General features: G+C 38.9%; 1 protein-coding gene across 1 annotated transcript in view; it reads left to right on the forward strand.

The window, feature by feature from the left end:
* Window positions 1-21,640, forward strand: part of cdh8 (cadherin 8) — a 149,208-nt gene that overhangs the window by 19,646 nt on the left and 107,922 nt on the right. The gene's annotated exons all lie outside the window — the stretch shown is intronic.

Below are 21,640 nucleotides of genomic sequence, written 5' to 3' on the forward strand. Positions count from 1 at the left end.
TGTTGCATCACTGGTGTGGAGGGAAAATGCATGTCAAAAAGGTCTCTGTGCATATGTAATGGGATCCTACTCTGCAGCGGCTCAGCGTTTGTCGATAAGGATCACACTCCCCAGGTTCTACTCCGGGGATTAGGGCAGAGGCCGTTTGATCTTGGTGGTTTTGCATAAAAATCACAAGTCTCCTGAATCCTTTAGCAAAAGGAGCTGAGTTAGCTAATTGGGGAGGTGCTGCTGCTGCATGCCGGGCTGGACACGCTGTAGCTCCATGTAGTGTCCTCAAGATGCCTTTGACAACGCCGCAATTACGGTAAAGTCAGAGTGCTGTGTTAATGATGCTTTCAGAGTGGAGGAGAGGGGATGAGTGTTTTGAGACATGCAGCAATTGACACACTGTAACCATGGTTGGTAGGGTAACTTTAAAAAAGTTTTCTGATATAGGTACGGATTACCTCTTAAAAAGTGAGGTCAGTAACATGATTCAAGTCTCACAATATTAAAGTACTGTTACTTGATTACTTTCTTTCAGTTTTGGATTACATTAATATAAAATAAGGTGAAATAGTTTAGCCTAATATAGCGTTTTTAGGGTTGCGACTAACAATGATTTTGGTCATGAATTAAGCTGTCAATTATTTTCTTAATTAATCAGTTAGGCAGAAAATGGCGAAAAATGTGGATCAGAGCTCAAGATGACATCCTCAAATTTTTTGTTTTGTCCACAACTCAAAAATATTCAGTTTACTGTCAGGGATGAATTAAAAAAAAAACATTAAATATTTACATTAAAAAAGCTGAAATTAGAGAATTTTGACTTTTTAAATGAAAAAAACAATTAATTCTGTCACAATCTTGTCACTTGAAAAATAAGTTCAAGTATGTGGCGCCCAGGGAAGTACATTTGGACCTATTTTTCAAGTCTTTCCTGTAATGATTACTTTAATTATCAGTTATTAGTTATTTAGTTCATAAAATGTAAGAAAATTGTGAAAATGTTGATTAGTGTTTCCCAAAGTCCAAGTTGACATCCTCAGATGTCCACAACTGAAAAATGTTCAGTTTACTGTCAAAGATGAGTAAAGAAACAAGCTGAAATCAGAGAATTTTGTCTTCTTAGTATTAAAAAATGACTAAAAACCATTAATGGAATGAATCCTGTCACAGTCTTGACACTTGAAAATTAGGTCCAAGTTTCTCCTGTAATTATTATTTTTGTTAGCAGTTAATCTGTTGACCATTTTTTCCTCATTAGTCAGTTATTTGGCCCATAATATGAATGAAAGTGACATGAAAGAAAACTGTGAAAAAAGCTTAAGATGGCATCTTCAAATATCTTGTTTTGTCCACAAAGCAAACATATTAATATTAATTGCTGAGGAGTAAAGAAAGCAGAAAATATCCACATTTAACAAGTTGAAATCAGAGAATTTGGACTTACCTAGGCCTACTACCTACTTACTTAGGCCTAACCCTTCTTCTTAAAAAAAGACTCAAAACATTTATTGGATTATCAAAATAGATGCAGATTAATAGTTGATTTATAATAGATTAATCATTGCAGTGTTTTATGTTTGCTGTTAGGTTTATTAGTTTGTCCATTTGTTAATTCCTTTGTTTGTTAAAATTGTAATCCCACTATCCAAAGTTTTGCTAAATGGATCTGTAATATGATCATGTCTTTTTTATCTTTTGGTATCTAGATTACATAATCCTGTTACATGTAATCTGTTACTCCCCAAGCCTGACTGTAACCATGCTTTAAACACACACAGCCAATCCTTAGATATGAGTGCAAAAAGCAACTTATCCCAATCAGACAGGAAACTAAACTTATCTACCATCTGATGTGAGCCGTGGTCAGCCTCAGCTGGCGAAAGTGTATCATGAAACGCTGCGTTCAGGGTCCCCCGCGTCCTCATCGGATCCACATGCGCCTAAGCAGCCAACGCAGCAAAAGCAGAGAGGGGTGTGCCAGTTACGGAACATAATTGCTACTAATGACCATTAGGAGTTTGGTTTTCATCCTCCAGGGGCCTTAGAAAAGGCCTTTCGTCTTATCAGTTGATTAGAAGCAAATAGACGGGGCCGGATCCTGCATATTAAGTAAACAGGGGGCTAAAATGGTGTTACTCTATCAGGGGAAAGCCTAATGGAGTGGCGGGGAGCTCATCCTCTGCTAATGCCTGAGCGCCAACAAATGGACAACTGCTCACAAACCCCAGCTCCACTTGTCAAATATTGGGAACATTTCTTCTCCCGCCAGTTGAAATTGTATCTGTAAAAAAACAAAACTAACAAAAAATCATTAGCTTGGGGCTTGGACTCAGTTTACTTTCCTGCTCCTGACAGCAGAATGCTGTAGACCTTTGTGCTGCTCTGTAGTAAAGGCACTTATGCTCTTCCAGCAGCAGTCCTGGTATCCAACTGTCAGCGATGGCAGCAAAGTTGTTTTTTCCTCTCTGTGGATTCATTTGCATTATGCAAATGAACAATTGATATGGATCTTCTCTCCTCCGATGAACATTTTGCACAGCAATTTGCCAAGCAAGTAATTACTTATTGATAGAATGATATTACACAGGAAATTGTTGTATAAAATGGCAAACTCATCTCATTGAAAATGGTAGCAAAAATAATAAGAATAACAATAATAACATTAGAAATCATCAGTTAAATGGACATGAGTTACGGAGGCCTGCACTCATCACGGCTGCTCTCACTGTGCTCTCCCCACCGCCACCTGTGGTTGCACTCTGGGCTTGTGGCTTTGCATTTTAATTAATTCCAAACATTATTAAGGATACAAATTCACTGTCTCACTCCACTGCACTACGCAATGTAGTTGAGCTGCAGGAATATCAGCAATTGTGATGGAATATTTATGCTGTGTTTGTGTAACCTGCATGTCACATTGTGTCGTGACCAGTGATAAAGCCTTTTTTTTCCCTTTGGTCTTAACAAGGTGACACAGGAATATTTGTAAAACAAATTAATTTCTCAAACTGTGCTGTTAAATTAACAGTTGATGATGGAAATAGTGTTAAAACAAGAGCAGTAATTGCACTTACAGTCTTGGGTCCAGATCTTCATTTTAGGACGGCATATCACAAGACATATATCAGGACAAGGACAGTATCATTTTCTCTGCCGTTTCATAAAATGTTAAAACTTTGTACATCTTGGGAAAGGTAAAGTGTGCACAAATCAGCAATGAAAAGTATGTCAGACAGAGTTTGGAAAGTAAAATAAAATAAAAATCAATAAAGTTTGCTTGTAAACAGCATTATAGGGTTATTAATTCAATATCTCCACAAAATCTGGTTGTTTGGGCTTTACATATTTGACTCACTTGGTACAGAATTTAATGAACACATTTTTCTTAAGGCAGAGAGAAAAAAATAATCTTTCTCATATCATAAATATAATTTACTCTATCTATTCACTCTTGCATTGTGGGGGATTCAGGATGTAACCTGTGCCTTGTGAGCACTTTTTACAAGTGGATGTCAAAATACCAAACATGGATTCATTAGGATGCCTGGACATTCTAAAAACCTAAACTTGTTCTCCCTAATAAATTATTTCTAACTAAATATTATAATTGAAAATATATTTAACACGAGCTGACTCCACTTTTGAAATAATTCACACAAAAACACTTTTTGAAGGTTTTTTCATGCCCTACTTAGCTATTCTGCTAATTGGTATGAACCGCATACGTCACTTTCCAGTCATACGGTAAAAACAACGCTGTTAAAGTACCGGGCAAAGAAATACGTGAACGTCTGTGGCAAACATTTCATCACAGGTTAGTTGATGATGTTACTGAGTAAAGGACCTGCACCTGTAAGAATCTGGACCATGTCTGCAGCATATCTGGAGGTTTTTTCATAAGCTTGCAGGCCTACTGAGAAGGCATTTGCCTTATGTATCCAGATACATCTAATGTTGCACACACATTAAATAAAATATCCAAATTTGACCTCATGCCCCATATTGAAACGTGGACACAGTATTTGACTAGAATATGACCACATCACCAGAAATGTGTGATGTGTGTGGCATTCAAAATCATATTTATTGATAATGTCAAAGTGATTCCAATCCCTAGACAAGACATGCTCCAGAATTGATCTCTTGCAATGCTGTGATCAGAGAGTATCCAACAATTTCATCATATATGGGTCACAGTTTGAAATATCTGGGAAAAAACATCTCTATCTTCTGGAGTACTTTGCACAGTAAAACACCTTCTTCCCGCTGAGGGTATTTTAATGTCAATAATTCAAATAAAGTGAGCTGACCTTCCTTCTAATAATGAACGTGTAAACAGCATAAAGGACCTTAAAAAATGGGGCTGCAACCGACCAATCAAAATAGAGACAACGGTGACTTGAATGCAATTTAGTTTTAGTCATATTTTAGTCATTGTATTGTTTTAGTTTTGGCCTAGTTTTTAGCTGACTATATGTACAATAGATGTAACATAATGCATTGCTTAAACTTCCAAGGTCATACTCCTGGATGACACATCTGTGAATCTGTTATTAACATTAACATTAAATGTACAACATTTCTGCTCCTTTCTCCCAGTGTACGTTTCACATTAATTATATTACATTTCCGCAAACTTGCATTCTTCTTTTTGTAAAAATATTTGTTTCATACATATGAGGACAAATCGCTGATCCATAGTTATTTTATTGGGTTAAATAATAATAAGATTTCATCATTGTTCAATGATCATAAATTATTATTTTTTAAAAATCGAAAAAGTGACTTGTCAACATCATTTATCGTTCTTATTTAGTTGGACATGACGTTTTAAGTTCTGCCTATGCTCAGTTTGTTTCAACACAAGTATCCCACTGTTGAATTATAAATCAAAGGCTGGATTCAAAATCTGTGTAAATGCATTTAATGTTTTTTTATATTTTTCAGCACAGTGCTATTTCAACTCTAAGCCAACATCAAAGCAGCCAAATAGATACAGCACTTCAACGCTGTGACCTTTGTAACCTTGAGAAAAAAAAATAAAGAAAACACCCAGAGTGACCCAAATCAATAAAGCGGTAGGATGATTTGTCAGTCACCCGAATTTCATTATGTAATTCATAATGACCCATCTCGCAGTCATGTTTCTTTTTGTCTGTTTCCACCTTAATTGCAGAAAGAAATTATTTCCCAGCGCTTTGATACTGTTGTGTTTGCCTCTGCGCCATTCCAGCTCTAATATCGAGCATCCCGAGAGATTGGCACCTGGAGGAAAACAGAAAGGGGAAAAGAAGAAAGGGCCAGTGTGCAGCTGCATTTTCTTCCTCAGTAATCGAATCCCTCAAAAGGGGTCCATTTTTCTTCATCTCCCCAGGTCCACAGGACCTTTAAACAGAGCAAGGCACCAAAAGAAGGCGCCATAGAACACAATTATAATTCCAATATAGTCTTGTAAAGAAAATGTAAACAGATAGCCAGGCTGCAAAGCTGCCCCAATTTTCCCAGAAGACTGGTAATAAAGTAGAAAAGATGTAATACTGGAAGAGGCTTTTTACCCCCTGTCCTTTTCTCACTCCAGAAATTGAAAAGTGTGGCTCTCCGCGCTGTGATGACGCCAGTGGAAGAAGGGATGCTCTGAGATTTATGAGAGATTTAAAGAGAGAGACAGAGGAGGGGTAGATTTTACCAGAGGCGTTAATGCGGTTTTGCAAATGAACTCTAATGCGTGCGTATTGATAAGAATAAATGCTGCTCTGCAGTGCTGCTGGAGCCCCTCTTTCCAGTACAGTAGCTGTGCATGTTTTTGTCACAGGCTTAATTTCAAAACCCTCCAGACTCTGACAGGGGACACAAACAAGCCACCGTCCCCTCCAGAAGTCTGAACAAGAGCGAATTGATGGCAAATTCTGATTTGTAAGACCGTGCTGCTTTCATACGGGCAAATCTGGAATTCTCCGGGCGAGACATTTTTATCCCATTCCGTAGTTTTCTCCCCTCTTGAATATTCCGTTTGTTGTGTGCTGTCTTGGGGGGTAGCAGTTGTTTTATGCTCGATTTTGTTTTTTCGCTCGAGTTTATTCTCAAATCATTGGAAGGCAGGGGAAACAGCAATAGGCTGCTTATGATAATTTCCTGGCAGTGGTTGCAACTGTCCTAACAATAATTACTGGTAGCGGGAGCTGCTTGGGCACACAGCTTCAGGGCGTGTGTGCAAACGGGACGGGATGCACTCAGTCACAGCAGTCATCGCTCTTCAAATCATCCATCATTTATACTTCAGAAGCCATGGTCGATGTCATGTGAGGTCAAGAGTGCAGTTTGCACAACAAGCCAGTGGTGGATTTCAGGCTATTTTATGAGAAGTATTTTTATTATTCAGTAAAAGAAAAATTGAGAACCATAACGTGCTGTTGTTTTGAGTCGTAAGGACTATGTGGTGAGATCTGTGTGACCTTTAACATGTGAATCTGGAAGAGTTACTCACTTAGCCCAGGAGGAGAGGCTCTGGTTACACTCTGAGAAATAAGGGTTCCAAAAGAGTTCTTCCTCTAGGGCTGAAGGTCTACTCAGAATCACTTGCTTCTGAAGGAAGTAAGGGTTTATCAAGGGATCTTTGTAAGACTAAGAGGTTCAATTAAGAACCCCCTTAATCCAAAGAACCATTTTTGGAACAAAGAAATCTTCAAAGAGTGTTTAAATCTTTGAAAAACTCTTTTGTCAAGGGTTCTTTGTACCACAATGTAAAAGGGTTTTCATTAGAACTCCCTCGATGGGTTGTAGTTAAAACCCCTGGAATATAAAAAAGTTCTCTGTAGAACTCCCTCAGTGTGTTCTAGTTAAAAACTTTGGAATACAGAAAGGTTCTTGGTAGAATCTTCTGGTTGGGTTCTAGGTAGAGATCTCTGAAAGGGTTTCAAAGAAATTCTAGGAGGAACTAAAAAGGGTTCTCCTGTGGGAACAATCTGAAGAACATTTCTGGTTCTAGTTAGCAGCTTTATTTCTGAGAGTGCAGTGTTCTGGTTGTGACTGGCCATGCAGTTTCCCACTAAGAGTGTAAATCACAGGAAGAAAGAGAGAAGCCTGGATGTTTTTACTCGTGTGTGTTTGTGCCTTCCCTGTTGTCTGCGTGTCATCTGCGTGTGTGTGAATCTCAGTCCAGGCCAAGAAACAGCGAGGCCCGGCAGGCCCGGGAAGGCGTGGAGGAGGGGGGAGGTGTGTGACAGTTTAGTGTGAGAAGGGGAAATGGCATGGTGGTGCTGAAGCTAGTCATCCGTCTGCTGTGACACCCAGCGTGCATGGAAGATGTCCCCGGGACTCGGCAAGGCAGAGAGGAAGTGTGCTCGTGCAGAGGAGTGGGCGGCAGAGTGGAAGTGTCATCCTCTCTGTAAGTGTCACTCTGTCTCTGGTTCGCTGTCTGTCTGTTGCACATGGACGCCGTATCTTTGCTTCGCACTTGCTGTCGCTCTCCAAATGTTCGACCACGCAAATGCGCAAACATTTTTTTAACCTGCTGAACCCTGGGCTGCTTTTATGCTCCTATTGTACATCCTGTGACACAGTCACTGCATGTCCAGGTATGCTATATATTGTTACTCCCTATCGTCTCCTTAAAATACATCCTTCGACTGGCCTGCCCTAGTTGGTTAAACAAACACACCTACACATTACTCCTTGTCAGTTTAGTTGTATGTAACATTTCAAAGTTAAATTGTTATAATTTCCTATGCTGTGGTTTGGATGTAATTGATTTTGAAAGGAGTGTTAATTTGACAAGCTATTTTGTTTGAGAGAGAAGTTAAGATATAGTTTAACTATTTTTAATTGTTTCCCCAACACTTCTTGCAATATCTTAACACCAGTTATTGAGAACAAGAAGACTAGAAATCAAGCATGAGACAAAAAGACAAAATGGACAGATAAAGGTCACAGGTAAATAGGTGTAACATTCGGCTTTTTACAAAACCTACTGAAAAAAAAAGACCTATACATTTACACTTTCACGCAATATGTATGAAGTCACATGTCCAGATACACCAGAGCCACTGTGTGTCTCCATGAGTTTTAATCACACAACAAATATTCTTACAGTGTATGAGTGGATAGAGCAGAGTGCCTTTTGAAAGACCACGCTAACAGGACATTCTGGGTTCTGGTGCTGTCAGATATTTAATCAAACAAATATACATAATAATCATACATTTCGATCACTATGATTGTTTTATCTTGTCTTAATTTCCATTTAAGATGAATACATATTTTTACAACCAGGGTTCCCATCATGCTTTAGGTGTGTTCACTGAGTCAGTGAGTAGGCTGCATAGGGACTGTACAATGGATAATGCTCCCATGAACTTTTATCACCACCATGCTAAACTTCGGGTGCAAGCCCTTCTTCAGACATGAGACAAATACATGAGACAAATACAAATTCATCCTAAAAATGTCTATCCAAGGGCACTTTTCCTTTTTCTTATTTCCTGTTGTTCTAGTCAGGCAATTTTAAAGTGGTTCTGACGAAGATATACATATTTTACTGTGCTTGGTTTTTTTTTTGTTTTTTACTATTTTACACCTTTTGTGTGTGTTACATGTGCATATGTATTTCTAATGTTACTAATGTGCTGAGTAGGTTTTTAATATACTACAACAGTGTAACAGTTTTTTACCAGGTGATTTTGCTATGACATATGGCTCAAAATATATGCCAGGTACTTATAAGAAGTGTCTCTGTTTATCTCATGTCTGAAAAAGGGTTTGCACCTAAAATGTTACATGGTGGTATATTAGCAAATGTATATGGGACCATTATTTAAGCTGTGTTCTCCACATGAACAACGGACACGTAGCAAATGCTGCACTAGGAACTAGAATTTTTACCATGGACCATGTCAACTCCATTTCTTTGCCTGTAGAGCTTGATTCTATACAGGCAAGAACTGAAGTTATAAGGGGCATCTTTTCGTAGTAGAAGAGGTTCTCACATCGTTTGTACTACTGCGGTGTCAAAATATTTCTTATTCAAAATTATAGCAACTTATATATACTTACAAGTAAATACACAGAATTACTGACAGCCAGGGAATGAAATAAGCACCTGCCACCTGCCAAATACAGAGTACATGTCAGCTGTGGCATGTTAAAATTTTAGGTCACCCCGCCACCAGGGCAGATTCTTTTATTTTATTTTATATATATATATATATATATATATATATATATATATATATATATACCACTCAGGGGTACCAAACAATTCTAAAATGTTATAGATATTTCAGAAGTGTCAAAAATCTGAGTAGCTGATAGAAATGTTCAGTGACCTGCTGCAGTGACAGGTGAGGAAAAAATCCTTAATTTCAGACCCTGCTGGCAGCAAAATGTACTTAAAGTATCAAAAGTGACAGTACTTTCTATGCAGAATGGCCCCTTTCAGAGTGTTCTATTATGTATATTTATCATGGGAGTATTATTATTGCATTGGGTGACCTGCTTCATTTTGACTGTTTTACATAATGTCAGTTTGTTTAAAGGAACAATATGTAGCCATTGCACATGCAAAAATCAGTACAGCAGTCTAAATAGCAAGTTGGAGTCATATACTGTATATTAATTAGATTGTAATCCTGTATATAGTTGTCCACTTTAAGTTGATCAGCTGTTTATAACTGTCACTTGTCTGTCAATGAAAGGTCAAGCCTTTTATCTTGAAAACAAAAGCCCACTACTCAGAAATAACACACTCTGGACCATGAGTTCAGTGGTTGCTTGTCTCACTTTGTGTCAAATATATTTCAGATTTCTCCTTTAATATGCATCATTGTGTTACATTTTTATAAACTTATAATGGGTTTGAGATTTTTAATTTGTAAAGGAAGTAGCTGGATAAATGTGGTGGAGTAATAAGTGTGATATTTCCATGTGAAATGTGTTGGAGTGCAAACATAAAGTGTCCCCCCACCCTCCTGCATTACAAGCACTAGTTATTAATGGTGTTACCTTGGGTATCAAGTCTCACGCAGCGGGTGACCCAGTTGGTGGAGGGAGGAAGACAAAGAGAGACAGAGAGACTGAGGGGGGAGCCAGAGTTGCTGAGATTTTAATGGCTCCTGCTTGCCAAGTGTGGTCATGAGCCTCCAGTGCACAGACAAGGCCTAATCAAAAGCCCCACACGGTGTGAGTGACAGCATCAAAGTGCATCTGCATACTGCGGGGAATTCTCCCAACTTTTTCTACTGATTTCTCCACAATTAAAGTGGGTGCGGGACTGGAAACGCACGCTGTGATGATTTTCTTCCTCCTCTCTTTTTTTTTTCTTCTCCCCCTCTCCTTTTTTCCTCTTTCCTCCCGTAAACAACATGAGTGCTTATCCCGTTCGCCTGTTATGTTTGTGTACATTATTTCCCAACCCTCAGGAGGCCCAGAGGAGGAGAGGGAGAATTAAAAGGGGAGAGAGAAAAGAGCTGAGGAGCGAAAATGTAGAAAAGACACTAAGAGAAGCGCTGCTGAGGGGAAGAGACAGAGGAGGGAGAGTGTGAGAGAGCTGTATTTTCACACCATTACTGCTTGTAGAGCGTTTTAGCACCCTGAGTAACTACGACACGTCAAAAAAAAGTGATGTGCTGCTGCATGAAAACATCTTTCTGGAATATGACAGTGTGACCCACAGCAATAGCAGTTAACCAAAAAACATAAAAACAACTTGAACGATTCTGCATGCTTAAAGAGACACTAAAAATAAAGTCTGTCAAATAAATAAACCTGATTGAACTTTTTAAAAAAAAAAGTTAGTGTCTGGGCTGCCTTAAAAATTTTAAGTTGACTGAATCTGAAGACAAGTTGAGGTAATTTTGTAATGATTCAAAACAAATAAACTTTTCTATTGAAATAAACACGCTCAATAAGCTTAAGGTCCAACAGTTCTTCAGTCACACTGACAAACAAACAAATTAGATTTTATTTAATAAAAACGAAGGCCTTCATGATGGTTTTTAATTCTTGCACAATGCATGCTGGGAAATCTGATAATATTGTAATATTATAGAGCTGTATTTTCACAGCATCCCTGCTTGTAGACAGTTTTAGCACCCTGAGTAACTAGGCTACAAAAAAAAATAACATTTAATTGAATTAAAAATGAAATGAAAAACAGTGACACGCTTCATGAAAACATCTTCCTGGAATGTGTCAGTGTGACTCACAGCAATATCAGCTGATGGAAAATAAGCAAACATAAAACAGCTTGAATGATCTAAAGACACTATAAAAATAAACTATTTGTCTTAACCTCAAAAAGTTAGTGTTTGAGCTGCCTTAAGTTGATTTGATTTGAAAAGACAAGTTGAGATAAACTTTTAATGATTCAAAATAAATAAATTTTTCTAGTCAAATAAAAAAAATCTATTAATTCAGTTCTACTAGAGAAAATAAGTTCAATAAGCCAAGATAAAATATTAAGTTGGACCAAAAACTGCCTCCACTTTCTTTTCACATTTTCTCAGTTTGACGAGTCAGTTCTTCCAAGTTCACAAAGAACTTGCGTCAGCTGCTCCTGTTGGAGATACTTTGTTCCAGCTTTGGCAGAAAGACAATAGATGAAACCGCTCCAAATGAACTGATTAAATTTTAAGTGTAAGGTGGGGTAGGGAGCGAGTTCAATACTAACCTCCATAATGGCGTTTTCATTATTGTGAAAACAAACAACCATGACTTACACTTATTTCATTGTAGAAGAAAATCGTTGGACCTTCTTATAAAAATAGTCCAATTTGTGACACACAAATGAATTACATGTCTTTCAAATCAAGGTAACAAGCTACATGAATTTAGGTGTGCAAAGTCAGATGTACTTCAGAATCTGATTCCTTTTAAATCAGCAATTTGTATTAATGCAACTTAGGTCAACTTAAAAATTTCCACTTTTCCGACTCAATTATTTTCTTTACCCAAAAGTAAAATACCACTCCTTAACAAACTAAGATTTTTAAATTTCTTTTTTAATGTTTTTATGATATCTTTGGTGTTGCTAACATTAGCCAGACTTAAAGATAGCCAGTTTGATTCAGTGAATTTACAAACTCTTAAACAGCACAACTAAACCATTTCTGGTGAACTATATTATATCTAACATAATAATAATTTCATGATAATTTAATCACAAAATATTTGTCTTGCATTAGACTTTCAGAGTCAGGAGGAGAAAAGACGTGAACGTGAAGTTGTTATCATGTGCAAAAAATACAGAATGCCATCACTAAAGCAAAAGGCTGAACATTAAATTATTTCAACCACTAATGAAATAAGAAGTTGAAGTAACACATTTTAAGTTTAATTCACTTGAATGAAAAAAACTTGTATATGTTATGTTGAGTAAATGAGAAAAGATTTAGAAGTTCCACTAAATTCCTGTATATTTTTTTTACAGTGCAGTAGCTTATGTTTGCTCAGTGGCTTTAAAGTTTCCCCCGTTTCTGTTTTTCCACTGTTACATATTTTGCCATGAATATTTCACACTTAATCAAGAAACAGCTTTTTGGGAGGGGTAGCCAGCATATTTATTTGTCAGGTTTATCCTTTCTATCTCAGTTTCCCTCCCTCGCATTAAGCGGATTGGCTACTCAAGTGCTGCTTCCTATCAAGGGAACTGCAGAACTCTGCACGAGCCAGAATGATGGAAATTACTTTTTTTGGCGTCTCCGCATGGCGCTCGTATAAGGCCAGGAGTGTATTTCAAATGTAATTGAGTTTGGTGCGTCCACAAAGGCAAAATGGTGTGTTTGTGATCAAAACGATGCACATTATTTCACTTTTTGATATGTTGCCAAACTTTCCTTATTCACTTCCTTCCAAATTTTACCTGGAACTACTTGGCAGCTTCATATGATTGGTTTTTGTTTTAAACCTGCGTCCTTTAGACCTTCCAGCTCCTCCCAAAGTGACTCCCGAGCTCCCTCCATTTGGCTTTCATGTTATTAAATGAAAAGACCTCAGGTTGCACGGAGTATCCTGGCACTTGCTCGCAGCATCACACTCGACAGCAGCATTTGGGAACACACCAAATTCAATTCATATTACTGCCAGCCCTAATGACGACGACGACCTCGCAGAGTAAACACAAAGTTAAACTTTTTATTTGTCACGAACTCTTAGACATCACTCCTGATCCTGTGACGTCCTTTGTTTTTTCACCCACCCGTGCCGACGGTGCAGGTCAATAGGGCTGGCCACCCCATTTCTGTGTGTGTAAGCATTTTTGCCAGCATCTGGAGCGACTAAATGGATATTGGAAGCTGTTGCCCGAGCCGAAAGAATGTTGGACAATGGTTGAGATTGATGAGTGTTTGGGCGCTTTCCCTGTGACCCCTCTGCATCTGGCAGGAACAAAGTCAGGCAGGTGTGACAGCCAGCATCCATCTACTAGTCAGCTGTAATAGGGAGGGGGCATTTGTACAGGGACACACACGCACACACACACAACGCAAACACGTACAGCCTGTGTTTTCCACACATTTTCACGAGCAAGGATGCACACACATATCTGTCACACACACACACGCACACATGCACACACCAGCTTGTAAACTAGGCAAGTATGCACACACTCATTCGGGCACATACACACACACACACACACACTCAGAAAAAAAAAACAGCTTTCCTGGCAAGCTTCACTGTGTGTCTTTCCAGGAAGGAGTCGTTTTGCGATGCTGACTTCCTTCAAATGTCTGCGAGCTCTCATGTCTTATTACGGGAGACAAATGGCACGTCGCACCAACGCCGTGTCCCGACTCATTAGCTGCGGACATGACAGCCATCGCAACATGTTTAACTGTGTCCACCTCTGTCAGCTGAACATGTGAAATACAGCACACGTTTTGGAATTCAGAATGTAACCAAAGATATATTTTTGATTTCAATTAATTAATCAATATTATAATGTCTTTCCTGGTATGATCTTGCTCGCAAAATCACCCCAACTTCTACACATTTTAAAACTGCCCCCTAATAAATTATTTCTAAATAAATTATGTAAATTAAAAGATATTTTCAAGGGAAGCCTACTCTACTTTTGAAATAATTCATACCAGAAAACAGCACTTTTTGAAGGTTTGTTTATGTCTCACATGTAGATTTTATTCATTTATTATATGTAGATAACATTCCTCTTAAAGTTGGGTCACCCAGTTTTAAAGGGACAGTTTACCTCACCATCATAAATACATATATTTCCTCTGGTGTGTGCTGCTATTTATCTATCTCAATACAACGAATTGCTGAGTTTTGTAGATATCAGCCGTAGAGATGACTGCCTTCTCTCAATTCTCATTCTATAATGGAGCTAGTTGACACTTGGCTTGTGGCGCTCAAGGCATCAAAAATACATTTGAAAAGCACAACAGCATTGTCCCTTTTCAGAAATACCAACAAACAAAAAGCATATATTTTCAATCAAGAGAATCATTCAGATTTGGATTTATGTATCCAGGTATTACAATACAGTGAAGACACCTGACTTTGTGTCTTTTACAACATTGAAAAGTCACATCAAAAAAGAGCGGCATCTCTTTGCAGAAACAGTTTCTCTGGTTCATCCACAGAAGACCAGTTTTCAGTGTTACTACTTTCTATGATACTATTGACTGTGGATGTTCTGTGTGGAATTCAAAGTAACAGCGAGATTCTCTGGACTCTCTCTGGAAAGAGATGTTCTTAATCTTAAAAAATATATTTCTAAAATCCGAAGAAAATCAAACCAAAACCAACTGCATGGCTGAATATGATTACAGGTAAGAGAAAATATCCTCTTTCTGGGGTCATTTTATTGAGGTACTTGTATGCATGTATTAACTCAATATGAAAACCACCTTTTTCATCTTAAACCACTTAGCAGACACAAAACACAGCAGGTATGACACTACGACACACTTAAAGGGACAGTTCACCCCCAAAATCAAAAACACATATTATTCCCCTGGCCTGTAGTGCTATTTATCCATCTGGATTATTTTGGCGACAGTTGCAGAGTTTTGGAGATATCGCCCGTAGCGATATCTGCCCTCTCTCCAATATAATGGGACAAAATGGCTTTCGGCTTGTGGTGCTCAAAGCACCAAACAAAAATCATTTGAAAAAAATTTAAAAGAAGCACCTTTCCGAACATCATGACCTTGTTATTCAAAATAATCCACAAACCTTGTTGTGAGCAGTTTCATGTTAGAGATCTAAGGCAGTAGATTTTACTGCAGAAAGACAGTAGTTCCTACATGAAACTACTCATAACAAGGTCTGTGGATTATCTTGGGTCACTGGGTCATGATTTCTGGAAAGAGACCTTGCTGTTTAGTTTTTCAAGTGTATTTTTTGGTGCTTTGAATGCCACAACTGGGGGGGGGGGCATCTAGTTGCATCATATTGGAGAGAAGGCAGACATCTCAACAGCTGATATTTTCAAATCTCTGCTACTCACACCAAAACAATCTTGAAGGATAAATAGCACTACAGGCCAGGGGCATTTTTAATTTTGGGCTGAACCGTCCCTTTAATTCCAGCCCAGAGGTGTTGAATTCATCCATGGCTGGTTGCCATAAGTTAAGCAGTTAATATTCTCAGCACCTCCTTATATTGTAGCAATCTGTCACTAAAGGTGCACCACCAGAAACCCAAAGTTTAAGGATTGCTACTTATAACAATATTCCAATTAATTTTGCATTACATTATACTGTCCACCTCAGCTAATACACACTTGAAGGGGTGATGACTCAAAATCATATCTAATCAAGACGGCTGCTTAATCTTTCCCTCGAAAGTTTCTGGATCCCTGTACCTTTGCACATTTCTGAATAACGTTTAATACATTGAGTTGAATTTCAGTTCAGCCTATCCTTTAACAACAGCTTTTAATGTAGCCTGCGTCATATTTTTAAAGAGCGACTTCTAGCTTGAACATGTCCCCTTTATAAATTCTTATTTGTGTGCCTGTGAAACATTTTCAAGTGAACAGATTTACTGGATTTTTTCTGGAAAAAGGGAAGTACCTTCTGTTGCAGCACACAATACACAATTAATCAATAAATAATGTAATAAACTAATTTTCTAACTCAGAAAAGTGAATTTAGTTTTAGGTTGTCCTCAAAATTTTGTCTCTCTATTAGTATTACAGCAAAGTGTATTCCCTATAATTGAATTCCATATATATCATTTTATTATTATTATATTATAATTTAAATGAACAGCCCCATTTGGTAGGAAGCAAATAATTTTATTACCCTTTATTTTTGATCGTGATGGTCTGGATGGTTTGTGTTGTCCAAATAAAGCTAAAGACGACAATTTAAGCCTTAGGATCTGCAACAATTAGTCGAGTAATCAATTTGTTGTTAGCTATTGAATTAACTGCCAGCTCATTTGTAATCAATTAATTCTTGTGGGTCATTAAAAAAAACATCCTGTAATTTCAATTTATAAAATGTGAATATTTTCTGGTTTCAGTAAACTGAATTTCATTGTCTTGTGGACAAAACAAGATGTTACTTTGGGCTTTGGGAAACACTAATCAACAATCTCCACCTTTTTCTGGTGTTTTATAGACCAAACAAGGAATCAATTTATCAACAAAATGATTGACAGACTAATTAATAATGAAAATAATCATTAATTGCAGCCATAATTGAAACTTCAACATGTTTTACACGCATGCTAACATGCAGGCTGACAGGCACAAGAGCATGTGCTCTGAATTCACAATCTGCTGGAAATAACTCAGTGAGACCGGTGTGCTGTGCTGTGTAAGGAGGATGGTGACATTTAAGGAGCCGGGCCTGAATGCAGTCATGCAGGTTCTCTTTGCAGTAAAAGCATCTCTCAGCTGGGTGGTCTATGCCATCATTGTTAGAGTTCCTTACTGCGTCAAGCCCCGGGGCGCTAGCCTCCTCCCGCCCACCCCACTCACCCACCGCCATCACCACCAACATCACCATCACCGTCACCGCTCCCCTCCCTTCCGCTGGCATGGAAAATCCCCCATGAGCCTCTTCTCTGATGTAAATCACAGGTAGGGGAAATGTGAGCCCGACTGATGCACCGGCACTGTGCCGTGAAATCTCTGTTGACATTACCGACGGGCGATTCCAGAAAAAGACACAGAGCGCGAGCAGGAGCGGAGGAAGAGAGTGATAAAGAGGGAAAGGAAGCGAAAGTGAGAGAGATGCGAGGAGACGTGAGCATTTCAGGGAGCCACTTTTGACTTTCCTACTTTTTGACTCACTGTCTTGTCTCCGTCTCCGGGATGATGGACTGAACTCAGTGGGCTGCACGCTTTCATCCCCACTCTCTCATTCAGATTTGGCATGTTTAATGATTTTTTTTTCTCCTCGCTCTTTGTAGGCTGACACACAGAAACTACCTGTTTTTTACTGTTCTTAAAAAAAGCACCTTTAATTCAGCCGCTGGATCTTACAGCTCGAATACCCTCTAGGCCTAACCTGTTTTCTTACTTTTCTTTAGGTAACCTTTTAACAGACAAAGATTGATTTTTTTCCACCTCTGGTTGCTTTGTTATGTGATAGCAAGAAGTGTAGAGATGAAGATAACTTGAAAATGAAGTGAAGGTAACAGGGGAATCAGGGAAATGGGTTATGAGAGGCAATTTCCATGCCCACTCCCTCTTTCCAAGCACTGAAGGGAAGAGTAAATGACTTTTACTTTAGTGTGTGAAAATATTTAGTTGTACTTCACCACAAGTGCAGTGTTCCAGGAGGCTTTGGTCTCATTTCTCTCGCTGATTCTTGGTTTTGTGTTATTGGTGTACTCCTAGAAATAAGGGTTCCGAAAGGGTTCTTCCTTAAGGGCTGGAGTTCTATCTGGTACCATTTCTGTTAGTCAAGGGTTCCTAGTAAGATCAAGGGTCCCATTAAGAATCCTTTTAATCCAAAGGGCCCTTTTTGGAGGAAAATATTTTTCAAAGATTGTTGAAATCCTTGAAGAACTCTTTCCTCAAGGGTTCTTTGTACCATTAAATATAGAAGGGGTATGGGTAGAACTGCCTGGTTGGCTTCTAGATGAAAATCTTACAATGCAGAAGCTTCTTGATAGAACTCTGAGTGAGTTCTACATATAACCCTTGGAATAAGAAATGGTTCTCAGTTGAACCCCCTGGTCGTGTTCTAGATAAAGCCCTTGGAATATACAAGGGGCCTTGATAGAACCCTCTAAGTGGGTTCTAAATGAAATACTTGGAATAAAAAAAGGTTCCTGGTAGAACACTTTAGGTATATTAAAAAAACCCTTGGAATATGAAAGGTTTCTTCGTAGAACCCCCTGGGTGGATTTTAGATAAAATCCTTGCATGTGAAAGAGTTCTCTGTAGAACCCTGACTGGGTTCTAAATTAAACCCTTGGAATTATAAGGGCGGTTTGTTGAAAAAGGTCTTGGACTATAAAAGTGTTCTCAGTAGAACCCTGTGGGTGAGTTCTAGATGAAACCTTAGATGGTAGAAAGATTCTGGATAGAACCCCAGGAGAGGGTTCTTGGTGAAACCATTACATCTTAGAGGAGTTCTCCTTTAGAACCTCTCATAGAGGGTTCCAAGTGAAACCTTTCAATGACAGTTCTAACCCTCTAACCCTTTATGTTGGGTTCTTGATAGAAATCTCTGAAAAAGTTCTAATTAGAACCATATTTTTTAAAGAAATGTTGAGTAATGATTCTTTTTGTGACTAAGCGTTCCATTAAAAATCCTTTTCATTCAAAGAACCCTTTTTAGAAGAAAGAGTTCTCCAATTCTAGAAAACCCTTTCACCAAGGTTTTTTATACCATAATATAGGGTTATTGGTAGAACCATCTGAATGTGTTCTTGTTAGAACTTTTAATAGGTGGAAAAATTCTGCATAGAACACCCAGAGATTGTTTTGGGTGGAAACACTGCACCATGGTTCTCCTTTAGAACTTCTCATTGAGGGTTACAGGGGAAACCTTTAACAGATGGTTCTAGATATAATCCTTTATGTTGGGTTCTAGGTAGATCTCTTAATGAAAGCAAAATGAGTTTCCCCACTGGGGATTAGTAAAGCTTTCTATTCTTTTATCCTTATACAAAAGATTCTAAATAGCAAATAGGTTCTCCTATGGGGACAAGCCTAAGAACCTTTGTGGTTCTAGTTAGCACCTTTATTTCTCAGAGTGTGCAGCGAGATGTAAAAGTTTGCCCTGTATAGCCAGAGGACATGATTATGTAATTGGAGCAGTCTTGGATATTTGTCTAATGTGGTGGAGGAAGGCTGGGGGATTTTGTCTGTGAGCGACGTGGTAATGCACTCTATGCTCGCCTGTGTGGGGTGAGCGAAGGGATAAAAGGAACATGTCATCACTGTCCGCCGCAGAAGACAACAGAGATGACTGTCTCCTCTCTCTTGTCTACTTCTTCTCTGCTCCTTTGTTCTCCCTCCCTCCCTCCTCTCTCCGGGTCTGTGTTCCAGACAGAGTGTGAAACACGTATAGTGGCATCATGACACGCAGAAGGAGTGCTTGTGCTTGTAGCTGCTGTCCACTCCAAGGTGATCTGACATCTTAAAGCGATGCTCTGCGCAATTGCACATTCACTCAGACAACCGTGTTGACGTCGCTGCCTAGCCAAAGGACCCCTCCTGTCCCCCTCACCCACCCACCCACCCTCAACAGTCTGAAGCCGGCTGCCAAGTGCTTCCGCGAAGAGGATGGCTTAATTGTTTCTGCCACAGCCATGCCTCTTCTTCATTTTTCTCTCTTTCCTTCCTAATCCCAGGGACGGGAAAATGGAGCTGTTATTTGCATGTCTAATGATACTCGATATCACAGGCCTCTCAAAGGAGAAGGCACAGATGATTATTAATATAGCCAATGAAGCCCTCATTTATACTGCCTTTTGTTCTTAGGCCTGAGCAAATACCGCTTTCCAATACCTGCCTATTAACAGCCGTATCCCATAGAGAGATATGTTGGCTTTGAATGTGGAAAAACTACAGCGGATATGTGCTACACTTTTGTCTGTCTCTCTTTGTTAGTTTCAGCGCTGGCATAAGATACTACTCTAAAAAAAAAATGGTACTTAGTCAAAATAATGTAGCCAAGATATTGATCCTGCTGGAGATGAGATCAGTGCTCGTATTCTTAGATGTTTTACACACGCAGGTCATGATCCTTTTTTTTGGCAGCGATTGGTCTCGTTTGATAACTTGCGCATAAATACGACAGCTTCCCTTACATGATAGAGCAGGTTTTGGCTTTCAGAGAAAGATCTGACTGATCACCTGCATTTATTGCACATTAACAATTAATATAATAACGCCATAGCCTGCAGAACTGGTGAAACCACAGGGGGGATGGAGGTTGGCGACTGCACGGTCTGATGGCCCTGTGTTCAAGAAAGAGCAGCCCAATGTGCCCTCTTCGATGCCCCTATAGTCAGTAAAACATGATAAAGTGCCCTCTAGAGTGCACTTACAGGAGGTAAAACATGATAAAGAGCCCTCCAGAGTGTGGTGTGGATAAAATGTGATAGAGTGCCCTCTAGAGCATATTACCAATGGATGAAATGTGACAAAGTGACCTCTGGAGAGTCCTTCCAGTGGATAAAATGTTTTAGAGTGCCATCTAGAGTGTCCTCCCAATGGAAAAAATGTGATTAAGTGACCTCTAGAGTGTCCTTCCAGTGGACAAAATGTGGTAAAATGCCCTCTAGAAAACCCTTTCAGTGAGTAAAACATGATAAAGTGCCCTCTAGAATGTCCTTCCAGTGGACAATATACGGTAAAGTCCCTTCTACTGTGCCCTTCTAGTCCGCTCTGTGCTTTTTTTTTTACAGACGTGTGGGAGTTGGTGTACTTTAGGTCACATTATTAACGAAAAATCTAAACCAGGTGTTTCAACTGCTTCACCATAAATGCATCACAGCTTTCAGCACACTGGTACCCTACCACATAACACAGTGCCCTTTTTTCTGCCCCTGCCCCCCAGAGAGCCTGAGTCCGCCACTGGCCTGCAGTAGAGACCTGCTTTAAGACAAACAAAAGTGCTTAGCAGAAGCTGTCAGAGCCCATTATTCAGGTCTCCACATTACAGAAAACTTAGTGTATACCTGCAGGATTTTTCAGCACCAGCAATGCATGCCTTTTCCAGTAGTGGCAGTTGGAACTGGCTAATTTGCAAGACTTCTCAGGTTGAGAACAATGACTTTGACAGCTTGAACAGGCACTGTGGAGTACATCTGCATTTTTCCGCAGGAATAAGCCCCAAAGAATGGCTACAGCGCTGCATTCTTCCAATTATGGAAATGTGTGCATGTCTATATATACTATATAAGAAACCCCTCTTGAAACATGGTGATTGAAATGCAAAGAAAATCATGATTGTCACTCTTCTTCCCCGCAGCTTTTGTTCACTAATTCTTTTATGGTAGTAGAGATACTCCTTTTCTTTTCGTTATTATTGTTTAAAGATTAATTTATTCCAGATTCAAAGTAGATTTTATAGTCCATAGTCCCACGTATGGTACAGTATGTATATGATTCAACATGACATGTGTTATACTCTCACAGTCTGGGAAGGTCATTTTTCAAAGGGGGAGGATAATAAAGACATTTATTATTATGATTATTATTTATATAAGTGTTATAATA

Source organism: Lutjanus erythropterus, chromosome 1 (assembly GCF_056507025.1).
Source record: "Lutjanus erythropterus isolate fLutEry1 chromosome 1, fLutEry1.hap2, whole genome shotgun sequence".
NCBI classification, from domain to species: Eukaryota; Metazoa; Chordata; class Actinopteri; order Lutjaniformes; family Lutjanidae; genus Lutjanus; species Lutjanus erythropterus.